Source organism: Mastigoproctus giganteus, chromosome 2, assembly GCF_048544385.1.
Source record: "Mastigoproctus giganteus isolate SK-2022 chromosome 2, ASM4854438v1, whole genome shotgun sequence".
Classification (NCBI taxonomy): domain Eukaryota; kingdom Metazoa; phylum Arthropoda; class Arachnida; order Uropygi; family Thelyphonidae; genus Mastigoproctus; species Mastigoproctus giganteus.
This window is the reverse complement of record NC_143576.1, coordinates 3,830,250-3,846,598: the sequence shown is the minus strand read 5'-3', so window position 1 is coordinate 3,846,598 and position 16,349 is coordinate 3,830,250. Positions and strand designations below refer to the sequence as shown.

At 40.6% G+C, this 16,349-nt stretch overlaps 1 protein-coding gene across 1 annotated transcript in view; it reads left to right on the top strand.

Moving 5' to 3' along the window:
- Positions 1 to 2,049: 2,049 nt before the first annotated feature.
- The window catches only part of LOC150089122 (uncharacterized), a 32,303-nt gene continuing 18,003 nt past the window's right edge, over positions 2,050 to 16,349 (top strand). Inside the window, exon 1 of the mRNA XM_090390337.1 lies at positions 2,050 to 2,156. The gene's annotated coding sequence lies outside the window, so the exon portion shown is untranslated. The remainder of the gene's footprint in view (positions 2,157 to 16,349) is intronic.

Below are 16,349 nucleotides of genomic sequence, written 5' to 3'. Positions count from 1 at the left end.
AGTTTATGCTTTCTTCTTCAGAAAGCAAGTCTACGCAGAATTTAGATTAACTTTTGTCAGATAAATTGATGATCACTTCGTCGGTGTGAGTGGGGCTACAAATTTGGGTAAACGTCTGCTCTACATTTCTGCAAGCTCTTCTTATTTTTTTGGGAATATATTACGTGCACGAGATTGTGTACGTTTACAAAAAAACGTAAAGAATTACCTCCCTTTTAGCCTGTTCTGGCGGTGGATAAGTGACCTGATATGCAGTCAATATTGAATTCAGGTAGTCTGGAGCCCAAGATGAAGGATCTAGAAAAGGAGCTTAAAAGAAAGCAAATTTCTTTTGTTGGTACGTGTAGTAATAAGGAGACCAAAAATATTTAATTTATTTATAAATTTCCCACACGATATGCGTTTCGTGTGAACCACCAAATCAGGTTGAATTTAACTGCCCAATAATATACACTGTACTGACACTTTATTAGGTACACCTACCTAGTAGCGTGTTGAGCCTCCTTTAGCCTTCAAAAAAGCCTGAATTGAACAAGATGCTGAAAAGGTTCTGCAGGAATGGAGCACCATGGAGACATGAGTGTCACGCAGTTCCTTGAGATTCGACAGAAGTAGGTCTGCAGCGAACAGCCCTTTCCAACTCATCTCAAAGATGTTCAGTAGAATTGAGATTCGGGGACTGCGCAGCCCACTGCAGTAAAGAAAAGTCATTGTCATGTTCCTGGAACCATTCCATAGTGATTCGGGCTTTGTGCACCGGCGCATTATCCTGCTGGAAGTAACCGTCTGACCGACGATAAACTGTCAACATGAACGGATGCACTTGGTCAGCAACGATGTGGCATTCAGACGTGAGTCTATGGACTCAGTGTGCCAAGAAAACATTTCCCCACACCATAACACTGCCCCCACCACCTTGCACAGTAGTCGTCAGACACGAGGAGTCCATGGATTCAAGTTGTTTTCACCAAATTCTGAGCCTTCCATCAACATGATGCACCAGGAACTTCGACTCGTCAGACCAAGCAACTGTTTTCCAATCACCAGCATTGTGTCCAGTGCTGGTTTTGCTGTGCCCACAGGAGGCGTGCTCTCTTGTTCTTCATTGATAACAAAAGTACGCGATGTGGCCGTCGGCTGTTGTAGCCCATTCGCGACAAAGTGCGACTAGTGGTCCGTTGCGATATTTTGTTCTGCGCACCAAGGTTGTATTCTGACGTGATGTACAAAATTGTGGCTCATCTGTTTGCTTGCACAGTTCTAGCCATCTTCCTCTGACCTCTCTCATCAACAAGCAATTTTGTTCCACAGGAGTGCCGTTGAGAGGATGTTTTCTGTTCTTTGCACCACTCTCGCTACACCCTTGAAACTGTGGTGCGTGTAAAGTTCAGGAGAACTGCCATTTCAGAGATGCTTTGTCCAGCCCGTCTTGCACTTCCTACCACGCCACGTTCGAAGTCCGTTAGATCATACCTTTTTCATAATTTTTGATACGATTTGTACGCTTAACTGATACTACAAAGATTGTTCTGCTGCATTTATATCCACATCTGTGGTCATGTGACTTGCAAAGTTGTGGGACAAACCTTTAGTGTGCACAGCAGGGATGTACCTAATAAAGTGGCAACACAGTGTACGTCGATTTGTCGAATTGAGTAAAGTCTTCTTACCCTGTTAATTTTATTTCCCTTTTGGAGTTGCCCTTATGCTGGGCATTCATGTCCAACACAAGGTTGGACATCCATCAAATCGTAGCGTGAGTGGATAAGAAACAGAAAGGCACTCCCACACGGCGATCAATTGAAACACCAAACTGATGGCATTTCGGGATTCCCCGACACATTAATTATTCTTCGAAACGTCGGGATACCCTTGGAATTGGTGTTCGCGGTTCCTCTGTCAGACTATCCATAACACCGACTCTCGCTACCTACCAGTTCACTCGTGTGTGTGTGTCGTACAGCCGTTAATTGTACGTTCTGCGCGTGAGCGTTTCACCCGCCCACCCTCCTCCGGGCGTTATATACTTTGCCACAAAAGCCATCTGTCTTTCTTCAGTTTGCTACGAGGTCCGAAGGCACGTGCTGTGTTCTCGGAGAGTTTCCCGACGTAAACTAATACTGCCGCTTTAGTTTTTCCACCGCCACACATTTTCGGTAAGTGATGGAAGTCTATATTTGTTTTAAAACATCGATTTTTATCAGTTTAAGAGAACTGGAGGATTGGTGTATTGTAGAAATATTCCTCTTTCAGATTCAAACGAATTCCTTCAAACTGAACACGATGCAAAGGAATGTTTTCTCCTTATTCGTAGCACACGAGATCATAATTTCGGATTCGCATCTCGTAGATGCGAATCAAATTTTAGTCCTCTCCCCTCACCCAAGCTTAGATTCCTCAAATTATATCTAAGGTTCGATGCTATGGCGAAATTACCATACCGCTGTGTTCGCCATCGCAATGGGCACAGAGATATGGAGAGGGGAGTGGGGCATTGTTTAGCTAAACCAGCATTATATGCTGGTTTAGCATAAAAAATCTAATATTGAACGCATTAGTTTTTCTATGAATATATGATATGACCTTTTTGTCTATGAATACTAATGTCTTGATAGATTAATACAATTTGTTTTTAGTGATTGGCACATACATATATATACAGTAGCTGTTAAAAAAAATCGGGCAGGGACTGTTCGGCAATCAAGCGCGGGTGGGTGGAGAGAGACAATTTCTAGTTTTACCTTTGGTACGATTTAAATAATACTAGTTAGTGGCTCGTGCATTTAAATTAAGGAATTAATCCAGCGAGACGACATCGTTATGTTTTGCGCAACTGGCGTTCTTTCCTCTTTTTTTTTTAATAGACTGCAATCGTATGTTTGCAGGAAGTTTCATTTTAGCCAGCGAGTTAGAAACTACTGGAATAAGTTACCTACATGGGTGTTTGAGGCTGACAGTTTGAGAAAATTCAAGTCAGCTGGATAATTACCTACTGAAGGAGAGAAACGTATAGGTTGTCTATTTCCTTTTCTCTTATTAATTATTATTTTTTTATTTTCTTCTTATTATTATTTTATTTATTTTTATTTTGTTTTATTATTTTTTTATTTTTATTTTGTTTTATTATTTTTTTTATTTTTATTTTGTTTTATTATTTTTATTTTTTGGCTCGTGCAGCATTAAGCCATAGGCGCTCTTGCACCATGTGGCCATTGCTAATACTAATGTATATACATGTAAGCAGTAGCACACTGCTGTATATAGCAGTGTGCAAAAATATGGGGGCACTTTTCCATTCGCTTTTCGCTTTAAAAAAATGGACAGTTCGAGCGATTATTATCCATTGAAATATCTCCCAAATAGTTCGTAGTTTATTTATGTCTCATATCGGCAATGAAAGAATTCCTCAAGTTCCGAAAACATTTTATCACTAGCAAAAGTTGTAGAACTGTATAGAGTTGTGCATCTAGGTTTCTCCGTAAAAACAATCTTTTCTTCTAATCCATCCTGGAACTGAATGCGCCAGTGATTTGCGCAACTCACGATTGATACTTTGACCAAATTTTATCTATCATGTTGAGGTTGGTGACATGCCACACACACACATTTTATGACTTTTAAACCAATTAATAACTTTTTATAGATGCGACTTTGTGACATGACGAACTTGCTTGTTGAAGCAGCCGCTCTCTGGTTTTTCTTAGAAAGCAATGGAGGATGTGCTTTCTTAGAGAGCACACTTGGTAGAATCCTCGTCCTCCTCCCCACTCCTGGTGGAAAAGACCCGAGTTCGACTCCCGTCGATGACGTGAGGAATTTTTAGGCGCCTTTTGCCCAACGTGGCTGAGTTACTCGGTCTCAGGCGAGGGTAGCATGGTTTTCGTCCAGCAAACAGGCAATCTACCTCAGAACACACGCAATTTACAAACTGTATACACGGAGCAAATATGACCTTAGTCGCTGATGCTCCTAAAACCCTACAACAACAATAATGGAGGATGACAGAACTATGTTAATGTGAATATAGCCGGCGCCATATAATTGGAAATACTTTAGAAAATGTGTCGATGCATCCAATATGGTGAAGAAGACTTGGTTAACTAAACTCTTCCAAAATTAGTCCTATCTTTTCGCAAAAAAAGTGTACTGCTCCTGTGCCCATCTTTGATGACACCCAGATTGCTAGACGTTGTCACAACTTTAGTGGGGATTTCAGTGACTTCTAATCTCGCTTGGGACATTAGAGTTTGCAAATTGGGTATGGTGCCTGCCCAAAAATCTGTCGCTCAATCTTATAAACAACATTCAAAAGAGGGCACTCAGGTTAATTAACGACCTGTCCCTTACAAAGTGTGTCCACTCTCTGTCTCAGACTTTCTTCTGCAAATTTTTAGATACTGCCACAGGCACTGTTCTTCAGATTGCCATCTGTAATTACCCCCACAAATCAGTCCGAATACGTGCCGGAACCAGTCAACATCCATTCGCTGTCCAACTGAAAATGGGATATCAGCTTTTTCCTCATTTATCCCTTTTTTTCTAGAACAACCTTTCTGAAAACTACAGTCTACAATAATTCATGTCTAATGTCAACAGTTATTATCTTCTGTCTTCTCAGCCTGTTTACAATAGATACTAATTCCTTTTCGCTGAAGAAATACCTAGGGGAAGGGAGGGGGGTCTGTCCGGCCTTGTACACAGTAATATATTCCGTTAAAATGGTTGACGCAAGGTTGTATCGAAGAAGATGAGGATCGATCTTTATAAAACTAGGCATCTTATTCTGATTAACTCGACTGATATTTTGAATAAAGTTAAGGAGTTTTAATTCCGATTCCCTCAGCATGAATTGTTGAGGAGGCTTCCATCCTGCAGTGGGTTGATAATGGCTGCAGTTCGAGTCCGGTTCAGAAGCTTTCATCCTCGATTCCACTTGCGTGGTGGTGCTTCCTTGGATAATCCTGTTGCTTATTTATTAGCGGATGCTGCCATCAGCCTGCTACGATTAATACTGTAAGTCCATTCACGAAGTTCAGCGATGTTAATACAGGCGAGTTTCTTTGTGTGAAGTTTTCTGGAAGGTAATTCCTAATCATTCACCAGTACGATCAAAGTTTTTTTTTTTTTTTTTTTTTCTCTTTCAGAACTTCGTTGATTTGTATTTACTGAACCAAATCAGGGCAGTAACGTCTTAAAAAAAAATAATAATAATACCAGTGAAAATATTCTTTCTTCCCGGCTTTCATCAAGCTATGTTTAGAAAGAAAAACATTTTACAGAGAACTTAAGACTGAAGAACGTATCACGGACCACCTCACTCTTATTCTTTGGGAAGTTTTTTTTTTTTTAACAAAAACCCCAAACACGAGAGGTATTAGAACCTATAATACTTAGTACCGTGCGTGGGCTTGGGTTGGAGGTTGAGAAGACGAAAGAAGATATTTGTTGACATTGGACTTGAACTTCTGTAGACTGTAATTTTCAGGAAATACGTATGAAGGAAGGTTGTTCCAGAAAACGGCAGTTGAATGAATAAATGAGGAAGATGAAAAGTTGGTTCTGTGAGTTTGAAGTTGGACAGTAAATGGATGTTGGCTGGTGGCGGCACGTGTTCGGATTCTTTTGAAAGAGAGTGGGAATTATAGAAGCCAATTCAGAATAACATGTGGAGAGGGTCGTTCTGCATTGGAAGTGGCTGCTAACCAAGTTGTAACTGATGTTTGCAATAGGCCGTACCGAACAATTTTTATAAAACGAAGATGCTTGTATTTAACCTGAACTACTCCCTACGCCCCCCCTCCCATAGCCAAGGTTAATGGCTCCTACATTCCCCCAATCCCAGGAACCATGTACTTGGATATCACTCTGGATGAAAGGCTCAACTTCTCTTCGCACACCAATCACTTCAGTGACAAATTTCAGAGATTCAATGATCAGAATTTCCAGACAAGCTCCGTCACAAGACCTTACACACTTATAATGTTGTTTTTCTACCTATGGCCTCATGTGGAACTTGTTTATGGTTCCAGGCGGCAAAGAATATCAAATTCCAATGTAAATTAATTCGGAAGACCATCTTGCTAGTACCAGAACATGCTGGACATCGCTGCACTGCAGGTCCTGAACAGCCTTATGGCCGCTACACACCTTCAGATAAACCTGTCAGGTATGCCTGCGCAGGCACGCCTGTACAGGTCTACTGGATGCCCGTAGTGCATCCACACTCTCCGGTAACCCTGTCACCATTCGTTCAGTCGGCTGACCATGGCATCGACAGACGACGTTTTAGCAATAGTTGGCTTATTATTTGCAACGAAGTGTTTTAAACGTAAAATAAAACATATGGTGCAAAGAATAGTTGAAAAAAAAATAAGTTTATTGACGTGTGAACTTGTTAAGTGAATTGCAGTTGGCCCATAAGGTTGGCATAATTATTTGCGGATGAATGAAGAAACTGATTTAGAGCTTCTTTCATTAGTTACTCCAGTAATTAAAAAAAAAATATATATATATATATACTGTTATGAGGACGGAAATTTCACCGCACGAACTGACACCCCCAGTATTGGCAGACGATTTCATCAATTTCCCCCTAGATCAATTTAAAATTCTCCTATTTTAGTGAAATTCTCAGAAAAATCCCCCAGATTTATTAAATTTTAATAAAACAATATAATAATGAATTTTATTATTGTTGTTATTATAAATTATACTTATTGACACTCTAATGTTAAAATTTACATCTAATCCAGGCAAATTTTTTATTAATCGGCGACAAAATTAATAGTGAATCTTTTTTTTTTTTTTTTTTTCATAGAATTGATGTAATTATATGATAATCAAATAGGGAAATCTCCCAATCTGGCAGTGCGCCTGCCACGTCGCTACACGCGCTCCGGTTCAGGCAAATCGAATGATTTTTCATATTAACCCCAGGGGCTCACATCTGGAAAGTATGGGCTTGGCACACACTCAGGGTCCTGAGCTGGATATCATCATTCTTCTCTTTCTTGGTGACTCCTTTCTACTTCTCTCTCTCTCTCTCTCTCTCTCTCTCTCTCTCTCTCTCTCTCTGCTTGTGCAGCATGTCTCAGGCTTCCTTGCACCATATGGCTAATAATAATAATATTTACTCCGGTCGCCTGTGCAGATCAAAATAACTGTGCAGTTTTATCATCTACGCGCTCTGGTAGAGGCGTGTAGATGATAAAACACAGGCGTGCCTGACAGGTTTACCTGAAGGTGTAGCGGCCATTATGCTCCTACGCCTGCACGTAGTATACTAAGGTGCCGTATTCCCACAGAACACTAGTATTACTTCGACAAGATTAATATGGTGGAACATGTTTCAAAATCCACTTTAATACTGGTTCTAATGCTAATAATTGTTCAATACAGATTCTTAGTAACGTGTAACTAAACGTTTTCTTCCAGAAATCCTTTAGTTATCTAGAGTCGAATTTAAAAAAAAAAAACAAAACTCAATCCAGTTCTTACCCAGTTTATACACACTATGCAAAATGATATATCTCTTTTGGGGATTACCCTGACATCTAATCTCTCTTGGCACAAGCACATTACAAATGTTGCTTCCTCTGCATCTAAAAAAATTGGTTTTCTCTTTCGCTGTAGGCGTTACTTTTCTTCCAAACAGCTGTTCACTCTGTACAAATCGCAAATCTGCCCTACCATTGAATATCGTTCCCACATCTGGGGTGGTACCCCCAAAACCTCTCTCAGGCTTCTTGATTCCATTTAGAAGAGGGCAGTTAAGTTAATTAATGACTCCTCTCTAATAAGTCTCTCTACTCGCTGTCTCATAGACGTACTGTTTCTGCTGCATGCCTTTTCTACAGATACTTCCATGGGCACTGTTCTTCTGAATTGGCTTCTATAATTCCCGCAATCTTTCAAAACAGTCCGAACGTGCAGCCAACATCCATTTATGGTCCAACTCACAGAACCAACTTTTCATCTTCCTCGTTTATTCATTCAACTGGAACAGCCTTCCTTACGTATTTCCTGAAAATTATAGTCTACAGAAGTTCAAGTCCAATGTCAACATATACCTTCTTTCGTCTTCTCAATCTCCAACCGAAGCACGGTACAAAGTACTATAGGTTCTAATACCTCTCGTGTTTGGGATTTTTATTAAAAAAAAAAATTGCGTGTGTTCTCTGATCGGTTTTGCTGGACGAAAAAAAATCTTAGTTTCTGGGGGTACTACGCCTGAAATGGACTAACTCAGCCACAGAGTGAAAAAAGCCTATTAAAGTTCGTAATTCGAACCCGGGCCTTTTTCACCCGGTGTGGGGAGGACGGTGGCGATATCAATGTGTTACCCGCCTAGACAAACTGCTTCCACAAAAATCAAATCAAATTATTATATTAGGGTTTCCCGTAATTGACTACATAATGCTCGACCGACTAACTTAGCTAACATACTCTATGCTCGACCGACTAACTTAGCCACGCAGTGAAAAAAGCCCATTAAAGTTCCTCGCGTTATTGACAGGATTGGAACCCGCGCTTTTCCATCCTGTGTGGGGAGGACGTTGACGATACCACTGTGCTACCGCGCAGACTGTCCTTTCACAGTGCCGAGACACTGTGCCACCTCCTTTTTATCCTCCTGGGCGCCTCCGTAGCCAGGTGGGAAGGAGCAGCAGTGCGTAGCACACGCTTCTTGATTAAACCGGGGTTCGAGCCCGTTTTCCACCAAATACGGAGGATGCGGAAAGGTCAGGGAATGACCACCGCATATCCCGGAGCAATATGGCCTTAGTTGCTAATGCTCCTAAAAACTAAATAACAAACAAACAAACTTATCCTCCTGCATCGCCGATCGTTGTACAAATCTTGCAGCCCTATCGACACCACAATACCACATTGTTGTTCTTGCCTGATCTACCCCTTAATGCCCTTTGGTATGTTTATCGCTTTCTTGTGCGATGCAGGATTTCCGATACCTCTCGCAACTGCACTCGTCTTATTCGGTTTTAGCCCCGCCGTCTGATAAAGCGCCGCTCCAGGGGCAGGCTTCGGGTTGCACTCGTCTCTAATGATGGCCATCAGTATTCGTGTAGTGAGCCATCCCAGAACGGTACGTGAATTATAATTCTCCGTTGTAATTGGCGTATTTATGGACAAATCTCTGACAGTCGCAAGATCGAATGTGGCCGTCTTCGCTCGTTTCCTCGGGGAAATCAAGTTGGACAGAATTAATTACGACCCTCGCACAAACCTGGACTTCTTTATGGAAGGAAGACAAAACACAATCTTAAACGATCAGGCGCGAGATTAAACGTACATTAATTTCTGACATTAGCAAACACGTCTTTGCTGCAAGTGTTCCTCAAATGGCTTTTCTCTTTGCGAGTACCGACTTATTTCAACAACGCATTGCAGGCGATGCTAACCAGTTTCATTGTGAGAGTAAACAGGGCCATTGTTATGGCAGGGGTTTAGGAGCATCAGCGAGTAATAAATAAACAAGATCTTTATTGTACAGTTCACCGGTACACGCAGGTACCACGACCATACAATACCCTTCACGGCACCATGCCAGGGGTTAACAAACGGCAGAGATAATAAAGAAATTGTAAAGATTAATTATAAGCAAATTATATAATAAAAAAAAAAAGTACTCATAGCAGATAACATTGACTTGAAAGGAAAACTAATACAAAATAACAAAAATAACAAATTGTGATAACAAAAGCTTTTCCTCAAGTCCAGTTTTCTGAGAGTCTCTTGCCCCGCCATAACGATCTGAGATCAGTTGGTAGTTCTGGAGACCACGTGCAGATATAGGATGATCCGTCTATACTTTTTATCATCTATGATTTTAAATAAGTCAGCATCCAGGGATTGAACCAGGTGGAGCTTCTGATAAGGGAGGAACCGATCTTTCAAATGTAGTCTCGAAGGAAGAGCAAGAAGCTTGGGAGTGGAGCGGAGACCTGGTTGGGGAATCCGCCAGCACACGGTGTCCCAAACGTTGGGTGCTGAGACTCTCCCGGCAATCATTTTTACGGTGAAGATGAGTCTTCTCTCGTGCATTAATGCTGAAAACCTGGTTAAATTCAGCGCGTTGGCCATCGGTGTTGTGCGCTGCTGTGGTGGGAGATGACACTTCCAGGTTGCCCACTTCAGGAGCCAGTATTCAGCGGCTTTTAATGGTTTAATTGTGGTGTCTGCAGCTGAGCCCCACAACTCTACTCCATACAGTACACTTCCAAAAATCATCATCCTGATATACATTTTTATCAGGTTTCTGTTGTGAATGTGTAGCAAGTGCTGCTTGGCAACCCACCGTTTCTTGTTGAATTTAGCACAAAGTTCTTCTATATGGTGATGGAATCGTAATTTTCTGTCGAAGATTACACCCAGATCTCTGCTTTTCAACGCAGGGGATCGGGACTCCGTCAATCGCACGCTGAATTATGGTTGGTATGGGTTTAAGAGAGAATACCATGATGGCAGATTTCTCAGGGTTCACTTGCAGGTCAAAATTCTTGAGGTACTGCTGTACATCTGATAAGGTCTTGTTGATGGTTACTGTGGCGTTTTTGGCTTCATCGGTCAAATTTATTTTTGTGAAGATCTTTAAATCATCTGCATATGATATCATATCACATTTTGGAATTCAAAAGTACATCACCAAGGGTGTCAAGACTAATACTTAAGATTTCTAAGAGGTACAAGCTAAAGATTATAATGATTTATGCACCAACATCGAGCCATGATGATGAAGAGGTTGAAGAAATGTACACTGAAATTGAGAGTCTTGTAGATGAGCAGAAAACCCACTACACTATTATCATGGGGGACTTCAATGCTAAGGTTGGAAAAAGGCAAAACAGCGCAGAAAGAGGAACTATAGGAAATTTTGGAATTGGTGAAAGAAATAAAAGAGGTGAAAGACTTGTGGTATTTGCAGAATCTCAAGGAATGTCAGTAATGAACACTTTTTTCAAGAAAAGGATGAACAGGAAGTGGACATGGAAGAGTCCAAATGGATTAACAACTAATGAAATCGACTTCATCCTCACTAACAGAAGATATATTGTTAAGGATGTTACCGTCCTGAATAAGGTAAATGTTGGAAGTGATCATAGAATGGTAAGATGTACACTTGATATAGATGTAGGAAAGGAAAGGAAAAAACTGACTCGAGTAAATAATACAAAGGTCTTTGAAATAACAGAGGAGGAGAAAAAGCAGTATGTACTGGAACTTAAGAACAAGTTTGAGCTTATGCAGACTGCTCAGGACCAAGATATCGACGAGGAATATTACAACTTTCTGAAAGTGATAAAGCCCAAGAAACCTATAGGGAAACAGAAATCCAAAGAAGAAAAAATTAGTCAAGAAACACTTGTCATGATGAACCAAAGACGACAAATGAAGAGCAAGAAAAACACTGACAGGGAGAAAATTGAGTATACTGAGTTATGCAAAGCCATTAGAAAGAGACTCAGAGAGGACATAAGAAGATTTAACACAAGAAAAATAGAACAAGCATTAAGGGAAAACAAAGGATTTAAATCAGCAGCCATGAGCAGTAATACAGAAAGACAAATGATACTGAAACTGAAGAATAGCGATGGTGTACTTATAAACAGCAGAGAAGGCATAATTCAAATAGCAGAAGACTACTATAGAGAATTATACAAGGAGCAAGGGAATGATAACAGCAGTGGGGAAGATGGATTGCAAAGTAGCAACACATACGACATACCCGATATTCTTCCTGATGAGGTAGAACATGCATTGAAGAAAATGAAGAATCAGAAAGCCCCGGGGGAAGATGAAGTTACTGTAGAGTTGTTAAAATTGGGAGGAAGAGACATAACACAAAAACTGGCAAGGCTCTTCACAAAGTGCATTAGAAAAGGTGTGATGCCTAAGCAGTGGAATAATGCAATCATAGTTTTGCTGCATAAGAAAGGAGATAAATCAGAAATTGGAAATTATAGACCAATTAGCTTGTTATCCCATATCTACAAGTTGTTCATAAGGGTCATTACTAACAGATTAGAAAGAATACTTGATGAGAATCAACCGAAAGAGCAAGCTGGCTTTAGGACAGGATTCTCAACTATGGATCACCTTCACGTAATATCACAGCTAATGGAGAAAGCAAATGAATATAAAACACCATTATGCCTGGCATTTGTGGATTATGAAAAGGCATTTGACTCCATACAGCATAAGGCAATGTTTCGGGCACTGGAAAGACAAGGCATAGATACTCCATATATTATGATTTTGAAGAAAATATATGAGAGTGCTACATCCTTTATTAGACTAGACAAAGACAGTAGCAAATTTAAAATCGAGAAAGGAGTTCGACAAGGAGACACAATATCTCCGAAGCTGTTTACTGCTGCCCTTGAGGAAGCTTTCAGAAGATTAGACTGGTCACAGAAAGGAGTCAATGTGAACGGAGAGTACCTAAACCATTTACGATTTGCAGATGACATTGTGGTCATCTGCAAATCGTAAATCCACAATCCCAAAGAATTAGAGGAAAATCTTAATCAGTTATGCACAGTTAGTAAGGATTTTGGACTAAAGATGAATATGGCTAAAACAAAAGTAATGATGAACAAGTATGCCACGGAAAGGGAAATAATGATTGAAGGAGCAGTAATTGAAAAGGTGGAGTCATATACTTATCTGGGACAAGTTATTAGCTGTAATAATGATAAATGGCTGGAAGTCAAGAGAAGAATAAATTTTGGATGGATAGCATTCAGGAAATATAGTCACATACTGAAGAGCAATATCCCAGTTTGTCTGAAACGTAAAATAATGAATCAATGTATACTCCCCACCATGACTTATGGAAGTGAAACTTGGGCACTCACCAAAAGAATGGAAGAGAAGCTGAGAACTACACAGCGAAGAATGGAACGAATTATATTGGGAATCAGACTGTTAGATGAGAAGAGAAACACATGGATTAGGCAGCAAACTCAAGTAAAGGACATTCTTATCAAAACTAAAGAACTAAAATGGTCTTGGGCAGGACACATAGCTCGAAGACATGATGACAGATGGACTAAGAAAATAACAGAATGGTACCCAAGAGGAGCTAGAAGAAAACCTGGAAGACAAAGGCGGAGATGGATAGATGAAATTCATGAGTTTTTGAGTAGTAAATGGATGGCCAGTGCTCAAAACAGAAGGAACTGGAAAGTTGCTGGAGAGGCCTTCATCCTGCAGTGGATTGAAAATGGCTGATGATGATGATGATGATATCATATCTGTTCTATTGTGTATTAGTGGGTAGATGATAGCAGTGAAAAGAATTCCAGAGAGGACTCCTCCTTGTGGAACGCCTGCATCTATTTGTCTAGTATACCTTTGTTTTCCTATGTACATTTGGATGATTCTATTCTGAAGAAGGGATGTCAGAAACTTCAATACTGGGCCTGTGATGTGATATTAATTTCGAAGGAGTTTCAGCAAGGCTGGGATGTGAACACTATCGAACGCAGCTTGTAAATCAAGATATGTGATTGCCATTTCTTCTTTCTCCTCAAATGATCCAAGGATTGCATTAGTAGTCATAATCAGGTTACTAACTGTTGATCTGTTTTGCAACGAATAATGAATTTGCTGGGGCCTGTGCGGGAGAATGTGCGTGGTAAGTGTTTTCAGTACTGTTTTTTCAAGTAATTTCAATAGACACGAGGAACGAGAGATGGGTCTAAAGTGCCTGGCTTCAGTTGGCTGGAAACTTTTGGGAGTGGCCTAACAGAATATAAATTTCATATTGGAGGGAAAAATTCTCCTTTTAATATGCTATTGAAAATTATTAGGAGGGGATCACTTAGAAATGGGCTCAAACATTTAATGATAAATTGTGGTACTTTGTCGATTCCCGCTGTACCAGTTGCAGGCAACTTATTAATCGCAGATAAAAGGTCTTGTCTTGTTAATTGAATGGTTTCAAGTGCATCTCTGGGCACATCATCATCATCAGACATGGGAATATCACTGGGCTCATGTTGGTTTTGCTGAACTCGTGCAATAAAGTCCATCCACCTTTCAGGATCAAACTGTGGAGGGAGTTCACAGTATTTCTGTCGGTATGATGGACAGCCCTTATGAAGTGTGGTTTCAATGTGATGTTTTATGGCTTGAGACTTGAGGCGGTTGAAGCTTGCTCGTCCTTTGGAGTACGCAATTCGGTCTGGAGCTAGTCCTGTCATTTTCCACTGTTTGTACAGTTCCTGTTTAAGCTTAAAACTGTTGCTCAGCTCAGGAGTCCACCATCCTCTCGTACGTTCAGAGATCCTTATTTTCTTTGAGGCTGCATAATTATAAATTGTGATGAGCCAGCGAGTTAAAAGGTCTAAGGCAAGTTGATTATCACATTGCTCAAGTGCATTCCAAGGAATTGCAGTGGCTGCTTCTAGACATTTAGTAATGTTGAGTAATTTTTGGCTCGTTATTATCTTGGTGTGGACCTGAGTCGAGACGTTGTAATTTGGAGTCGGAAAATATAAGTTAATTAAAATTGGCATGTGATCAGATTGAAAAGCTATTTCTGTTGTAGAATCAAGTTCACAATTGCTTGATGATAGCACAAGATCAAGATGGTGATCACCTCTGGTCGGGAGATTATTAATCAGATGGATTCCTAATGGGTGAAGGTTATTTAGCAATCTGGACTGAAGATGAACAAGTTGAGGGGAAAAGTTAAAGTCTCCACAGATAACATGCCTTTCTGAGTGACGGAGCCCATGAATGAGCCAATTAGTTAACTCGTCGACGGTTTCAGCATCGGGTCCTGGAGGGGTGTATATAACTGCAAAATCAATGCGAGCAGATTTAAATTCGCATGACACAATTAGCCCTTCGAACTTAGTGGACTGACTTTTATAATTCTTAGTAATTGCTCCGTGTATACATACTGTTCGTAAGTGTTCTGTGGTCGACTTTGTTTGCTGAACCATCCGAAAATCCCGAGTTTCAGAAGGGCTAAATGATGCAACTTTTTTTGAAAGTGCGAAGAAAAAGTTACTTGCACCTTCGCTTCGCCATAAACTGGCGATCCAATTCTTTGAACGTTACCAAACTCTATGCCTCGACCACTGTGAGAAGCAGTTAGTGGAGTGAACTGCTTTAAGAATGAATGTTCAAGGGAAGCGCTGGAGTCGGGTCGGTGAGTGTGTCAGTCTAGTGATTTTGTGCTCTTACATTTCCTTTAATTTCAAGTGCAATTATGCAACCAAGTGTAGATTATTTCGGATATCCTGAAAGCTAAAGATGTCATCTATACAAAAGTTCCAACTATCGGCCCCGAATTTTTGAGGTAAACTTACTTTTGATAATTGTAGATAGACATAATTATATGCTTTAGCAGTAGTGACCGGATGCACGTGTATCATAGCACTTAGAGCGAATGCCACCCTGCTGCACGTACTCGCAATTAGGCTAATCCCTGCCTCGAGCAACAAGGCTCCAACCCTCTGCCTTTTGTTTCTCAGGAAATAGAAAGTAGCTAATAGTGCACCGTGTTTGTTGTTTACTTGTTTGAACTTAAGAAGGGCAAGCTATACAATAAGGTAATTTATCTCCAGAGCTTACAAATTTACCCTACTTGATCATTTATTTTCAATGTATGTAAATATATTTTTCTAAAACATTGAAGTCAGCCTCCAAAAAATCGCCAACTTAGTTCAGCCCCTATTTGACCACTTACTTGTGGTTTTTTGGCAATTACAACGAGCTCTGCTTCAACTTACTACGAGTAGAAAATCGTTTATCCGTATTCCTCTCGTTAATCCAGATACCCACTAAAACAACATGAGCGACACTGAAGTTGAACTGATAGTTAAGGGACAGACGGATTACCCAATCCGCTCAAGGAATGAAGCCCCGGCAACTGGGGAAGGTATGAATAAACCTACAAAGACCAAGGCCAAGAAGAAAGAGAAGGGTAGAAGAAGGTCTGCTGCAGACGTCCCAACAACGAAGGAAGTCTCTGAAGAGGCTGCCAATGAATCATTCAGCGAATCTGACCATGAAGAACAAAAGAGTCAGGAACCTGAGCATGAAGGAAAAAAGAGTCAGGAACCCCCTATTACCCAGGTTCCCCCGTTGACTGGGACTCCAGTGGAACAGATTATTGCCATTAGAGGAACCCTAGAAAAATACATGGCTAAGCAATCAAGTAGAATTACTGCTGCCATTAGAACTGACGTGATAGAGATATTCAGTAAAATGGAGACAGTGGTCCAAAAATTGCACGTCGACCACGAGAGGCTGAAAGCAAAAATCGAAGTTCTCACACAGGAGGGGGAAAAACAAATGCAACAACGCTCCCGCTC